Source organism: Fukomys damarensis, unplaced genomic scaffold (genome assembly GCF_012274545.1).
Source record: "Fukomys damarensis isolate Sample0158 unplaced genomic scaffold, DMR_v1.0_HiC HiC_scaffold_38, whole genome shotgun sequence".
Classification (NCBI taxonomy): Eukaryota; Metazoa; Chordata; class Mammalia; order Rodentia; family Bathyergidae; genus Fukomys; species Fukomys damarensis.
The window spans coordinates 13632063-13639322 of record NW_022900950.1 but is presented as its reverse complement, the minus strand read 5'-3'; positions in this window follow the sequence as shown (position 1 = coordinate 13639322).

The following is a 7260-nucleotide window of genomic DNA, read 5'->3' as shown; positions in this document are numbered from 1 at the left end:
AAAAAAAAAAAAAAAAAAAGGAAATTTTAGTAATCTGGATGAGAATTTATGGGAGACTGGGAAAAGATAATGTAAATAGATAATAATGTTAAATAAATTAACCTTTAACAGTAAGAAGTGTGAAGTGTGTTCCAATCAATGTGAAATAAACTCCTTTTGCTGTGCATTTAGAAGTGTGCCTGCAAATCATATTTTCTATTGTCTGCAGTAAAATCTTTCTCAACCTCCTTCTTCATAGATGCTTGTGGTGTCATTTATGGTCCACGCAGATAATCCAGACATGTTTCCTCATTTCAGGGCACTTACTTACTTTAATCCCATTTGCTAGGTCAATGTAAGGTCACATTTACAGCTTCCAAAGATTAGGACATGGCTACTCTGGGGAGAGTCATTATTAAGCCTATAAAACATAGTAATATGCTAGCATTAATTAGTATCAATTCTCATCTTTCTCATTGCTAATCGCAGGGTAATATGAGTTTCATTTTGTTTAGTACTGTTTCTATATGATTGCACTATCCAAGTCTATTTCATACTGTGTATTTTTGGTGTATTGTGTAGCCCTGGATAGAGTGAGCAGGAAACAAAGTTGTGTTAGGAAAATAGTATTCATTTCTGCGTTATTATTCAATTCTATGTCTTCCTATAAAAAATCTATAGTGTGGTGTATTTTGCCTGCTCAACAAAGCAAATGAGGAAGAATAATGGCTCCTCTAGTAAGTAAAATACATGTACTGGAATGGAGGATAAAAAGGACCTTGTCTCCCTAATCTCAGAAAGACTTTCCTTTCCTTTCTGACTGTAGCTCAGAAAACAGAGCTACTTTAAGATGCATAGAATCTGTAGGTACAGTGGACATTCCTAGAGGGAGGAGTCTCTGGTCATCCTGTAATATGTGCCAATATTTCTGATCTTTGAAAAATCTAAAGCACTTGTTCAGGGGCATATTTTTAACCCTGGTGGCCTAAACCACAAATTCCAACTACTTAATTACATTCTGCCTGGAGTATCCTTCCAATGTTCCAGAACTCAGTGGTGGTTTTCATTTCCTATCCTAAGCTGCTCTGTAGTTGTGCTATTGTTATTGTTTAACATTCCTGAGAGCAGACAGATGCTCTGTTTGAAACAAGAATATATATTTCCTATTGAGTGAGCTGTTAATCTAAAATCTGGTTGCCATATTCCATCTGTAAAGTTGAATAAAAGAATGCACTAAAGGAAACACAAAAAAAGGAACAATGAAAGAAAATACAATACAAATCATCTGTTCTGGTTGGAACTCAAACCCAAGCCAGCTAATGTGGAGAATAGGCCACTTATGTGACTTTGGATCTGGCTGATGTGCTGATACAAGGAAAAACAATAAAATACTTGTGCTGGTGTCACAAATGGACAGGACTGTTGTTTTTCTAATAAAATGACTTAAATTTGTTTGAAGGGAAGATCATAGGAAGTTGGGAAAATTTCTTACAGTAACAGCATTCCTTTTAAATAACTGTTGTACATCATAGAGCTCCATTCTTCACATCTTCATTTAATTCAAATTATTTTATACAACATTCACATCTTTTAACATTGTACTTTACTCATTGTTAACATTGTATAACTATTAGGAATTTTAAAAAATAACAACATTAGTAAACGTTGACAGTAGGAACACAACCTAGCAGTGATTTATTATACCAAACCTTTAGCCTCTTCTTCTGTTTCACTGGAAGGGCTTTTTCTTTTTTCAAAACAAATCCCTTTAACCATGATTTAATAATATATATTCTACTATTGCATTTCAACCTACCAACCCATTCTGCTGTACTTCAGCCTTCTCCTATCTACTTCTCTTGTACTTTTGGTATAAAAACATCCTAAGTCTCTCTCTTAAAAGAAACAAATGCTCCTTTAGTCTTTTGCATTTCCTGAGCAGGACTTTCCCCCAGTTCTGCCAGAATTGTCTGTTTGCCTTTGGGAAGACTGGAATTCTTGAAGCTGGACTGCCATAAGTCAGAAGCAGTTAATATTTGCTCTTCGTCTCCAGAATGAAAGATCTGAGCCTACAGAAAAACCAAAGACTTGCAAACCAGGCTTTGTTTAATGAAAAAAAAAAAATTCTACAACCTCCCGCTGGGTTATTAAGTATTTATTTACATGATAGATATTTCCTATTAAGTTTATTTTTTAATTTCTCAGGCTACGTCATGAAGAAGGTGGCTATAAAGGAAAGGAAAAATTTCCCAGTAGCACTGCTGGATCAGGACTGAGTGAAATACATGATGAGACTCATATATCCTCATTGTCCTTCTGTAGGCCACAGTTCAAAGCGTGACACAGGTATTAAATAGAAGAAAGGCCCAAAGCAGAGCAAGGTTGAAAATGACTGTGTCTGGGACCTTGGGAGATAGCCCACGTCCGGGTTCTTCCCCCACCCAAGACCAGCCTGAGCCCAGGCTCCCTGTACTGCAAAGCAGCATGAGAGGACACACAAGGCTGAAGAGTAATTTTTTTTGCCCCATGCCACAAAAATATACATTTTCCTTCAGTCCTGATGCCATGTTGGGAAGAAAGAAAAGAATGAGAAAATCCGTTCTAATGGGAAGTTAAAATTTTAACTTTCTTTATTCAAAAGAAATCCTTTAGAGCCCATAGACTGAGGGACATTTATCTGGTAAGTTTGAGTTTTGCCTCCAGTGAACGAACACTGGGTTGAAGTGGTGGATATTTATCAGGTATCTTTGGATGCCAAGTAACTATGAGACACTCTTCCTGTTTTCGGAGAGTGCCACTTTTCCAGGACAGCCTAAAGAAAGAAGAATTTATTTCATCACCTTTCTTTGCTACAGATGCACAGGCTCTTATTAAATGCGGCAAGTTCAGACTTTGATTCAAAAGTGAGCAAGGTGCCACAAAAATAGGAGCATTACGGCTCGGTACTTTGGAAGTAGGTGTCGTAGAGCTGCTCTTTTATTAGTGTGAGCTTCAAGAGGACCATTCACATCTCATCATCACCATTAATATAAACAGTGATAGCAGATTTTGTCCCTGAAGCAGCTTGATTTTGTGTAGTTATTGTTTCTGAATGGTGATTTCTAAACTTTGCTCTAACTCTTGCAGAAATCCCTAAAGGTAACTAACAAACTTTATTAAAATCTTTTGCTACTTAGACTAATCGTTGAATACTGGGGACAATATCTAATAAGAGTTAAAATTTTTGAGTGCTATATACTGTGCACCAGTTTCAGCAGGTTTCATATTTACTTACCTCGTGTAATCCCTCTAACTATGAAACAGTTACATGAAATAGAGGCTATGATTAGGCACATTTTATTGGTGAGGAAAATGAGGTACAGGAAGACTCAGTAACACTTCCAAGATTTGTTAACCTAGTAGGCCTAGGATTCAAAGTCTGACAGACCAAGGTCACCAAACACATACATCCAATTTTTTTCCTATTTATATGATGAATAAAACAAGTAACTGTGTATAGGCTTATCTATCTCATTGCTGCGTTAAAACTCAGCAGTTTCCTGTTGTTCTTCTCACTACAAATGTGCTGAAAATATAGATTATCCCTGCATTTCTTGCTTCATCATCCTTTATCCTCCACTTCTTAGTCCGCTAATACATGGCTTTTTCTTCTATTGCTCCTTGAAACTGCTTCTTGTTAACATTCTACCAATAAGAAGGTTTCATTTTCATTTTTATTTTTATTTAGTGTCTATAAAATTTGGCATATAATTCCTTACTTCTTGATTCATTTTAATCATTTGGTTTCTATAATATTTTTAGACCTATTTTTTTTAATCCTAGAATTGTGGCCAGTATTTCTGAAGACATTTCTTGGGCTCTATTCCTCTGACATGTGTTAAAATACCTTATATATTTATTTATTTTTAAATTTTTCATTTTATTAGTACATGTTTGCTGCACATAATAATTACTTTCATTGGAAGGAGTTGGCACATATATATAAAACACATATTAATTCATTTTATTTTCCCTTCCCCCTCACATTTCCATCCCTCTTCTCTTTCCAAAAGATCTATTTTCTATTATCGAACTCTTATTTTGCTCTTTAATTTATTTATACTTTAGATTTCTCATATAAGAGAAACCATGTAATATGTAAACTTGTGTGTCTTATTTCACTTAACATTATGGTCTCAAGGTGCATCTAATTTCCAAATGACTCAAATTTATCCTCCTTTGTAACAGTGTGTCATTTCATTATGTACAAACATAACATTTTCCTTACCTATTTATCTCTTCATGGATATATAAACCACTTCTAAGATTTGGATATTTGAATTGTGCTGCTATAAACATTAGTATGCCTGTGTCATTGTGATACGATGTGTTTAACTCTTTGGGGAAGATACCTAGATGGGAGATTGCTGGGTCAATTGGAATTTTTATTTTTAGTTTTTTGAAAGCTCTTTATACTGATTTCCACAGTGATTGCCCTAGTTTACATTCTCACTAACAATGTAGAAGGGTTCCTTTTTCCCCATAGCCATGAGAAATGGCTGTTGGTATTTTGACTAAAATTCATTAAATCTATATAACAGCTTTGGAAATACCTTTTAAAATTCTCAATCATGTTTTCCTTTCGTATTGTATAATTTCCCTGGGTAAACTTATATTCTTGATATGAAAACATTGGTGAATCGCTGACCTGTAATGCAGGGTATGTTTCTTATAAAATGTATAATTACATACAAAACTATCTGTTGGAAATCTGTCCTACTATATTCCAAAAGTATCTTCCTTTTCCTCCTCAGGTTTGTCCTCCCTCTATTTCCATAAGCAGATACTATAACAACTGACTGAACATAGCTGTAATCAAGTCAATCAAAAAGACCTTAATTCATTTCCCCCTTCTTATTTTTCCTCGTGTCTCACCGATCTGAAATTAGCCGTGAAGTCCTGGATACATTACCTCCTTAATCGTTCATGTGCATCCCATTCTTAGCATCTCTACCAGCCCTGAATTTATCTTTTTTATCGCAGTAGCCTCCCAAATCCATCTGTGTGGGATTTCCTGTCTAGATTATCCACCTCCCACAGAGGAAGCTTTCAGGAACATAAGGGAACTAATTTACTTCTCATTTAACGTCTTCCAATCACACCCCGTTACTTGTACTCTGAGTTTCTTGGCTAGTACTTATTTGATTTTGTCTGTCTTTATCTAGATATTCTATTATCATACAACTTTCTGTCCACATGCCACATATCATCTAACTGATTTATTTGCAAGTTGCTCCTAACTTTATTTGCTGTTTTGTGCATTAATTTTCCTTTGCTACTAAATTTATCTGACACTGTGGGCTCACTCCCATTCACCTATCAAAATTCATCACAGATCTTCCACCTTCTCAGAAACTCTGTGCCCTCTTGTTAAGAGCAACAGCATTAAGTTTGTGGTATTGTCTTAATCCCTGGACTGAGACATTTCAAAAGGCATTAATTATAGCTTTTATGTCAGGATATCCAGGCCTTTCCTGACCACTGAAACACTGCAGAAAAGTACTATTTTGTATTGTAAAAGATAGTCAGAGTTATACATATTTTCTGAAAGTTGAGGAAATTAAGGATGAAGGAGGTGAAGTGATTTGTCTAATGTTATACTGTTAGGAGTTGGTATAGTTATAGCTGTTCATTATCTTATAATTTGCTTTCTCAGAACATTTTAATGAAATGGGAGAGGATAAGAAATCTAACAAGATACTTCTCTTGTGTTTAAATCAACATTTATCTATCACTTTATTTTGAAGTATTTTGTGGCTAATATTATTGTGTGTGTCATGGTACTGTTCTATTGAGTTGTAATGACATTATCACTTTGTATTTGTGATTAGGTGACTAGACTTAGGTTTCTCAGAGGAATTGTTATTCATGTCTTGCTTCAAAGTGTTTAGGGTACAATATGTACCAGCCATTTTTTTTCTTTGTTTTCCTTCCTGCAGCTGATCTGATATTAATGTGCTGGCTTTAATAAGTTTCCACTTCGTTCTAAAATAGATAATTTAAGAAATCCAGAAAGTGGAGGCTGCCAAATCCCAGTTTCCTAAAACCAGATTGCTATTTTATTTCTTCCATTGTGAGAAAAAACAGGCCTCAAGATCTTGCCCCACCTCTTCCTCAGAGTGAATTGCTGTCTGTGATCCAGGCCTTTCACAGAGGAAGTTCTCTGTGTTGAAGGCTATCATCCAATTTCACTTCTTACTTTATTGTTTGGTTTTTGTTGTTGTTGTTGTTTAAACTTTATTGCTTTCACATCTGGATAGTTCAGCTTTCATGTGGTATTAAAAGTATGTGTCCAAAAATGTGTCCCAGATGAACATCCTGTTTGCCTTTTGATTTAAATTTCTGTTTAGTAAACCTTTGTGGTTTGGATGAAGTGGGGAGTTTTTGCAACAGAACTCCCTACCCACTTCCTCAAAAATAATATCCTCTCTGTCTGCTCTTCCCTTCATTAGCTTTTCTCTGCTAAATTAATATCATCTATCAGATATATCCTTACTGATATTCTAGAACATTATTTCCTTTCACAATGATAAAAATCTATGTCGAAAACATCTGTTTCAGAAGCTCTTTCCACAAAAACGCTGTTTTACATTCTCTGCCATTAGCAAATTGCAAACATCCCTGATATTTTGAATTATGACATACTTGCTTTAGAGAAATAAACAAAATTTTATAAAAAAAATAAGTTAACAACTGTATTTTTCTGGGCAAAACCAGAAAAGAAATAAAGTGAAAGTATTTTTTTGTGTGTGTTCTTCCTTGCAATTGGTCATAGAAAGCCTATAAAAGATGATTAGATTTTTCTTGACATATTGCATAAAATTATTTTTTAAGATAACTATTGTTTAAGTCAATTTTTTTTTGAAGCAAAGAAATTTGGTGTTCTTGGAATTTCTTAATTTTCTTACTTGGGGGTATGTTCTCCTAAAATCCACACATGTAATTTCCATTGCCTTTAAAGGGGCCATGAACACACATCTGAAGGAGCATTGACCACTCAGTGTTTGATGTTTGAAAGCCAACTAAAGCAAGAATCTCTGTTTCCTTTCTGATCCCGGCCTTTTCAATGAGAACAATGCTTATGCAAGATTTCCTAGGGGGATTTTGTGGTTTGAAGTTTTAATAATCTAGGCTAAAATTCAAATAGGAACCACAACTGCTTGAATATGACTCTTAGACCTCTTTATTTGAACTGCAATGAACTTACCAGAATTTTTAAATATTCTGAGCAATATCGGTTAT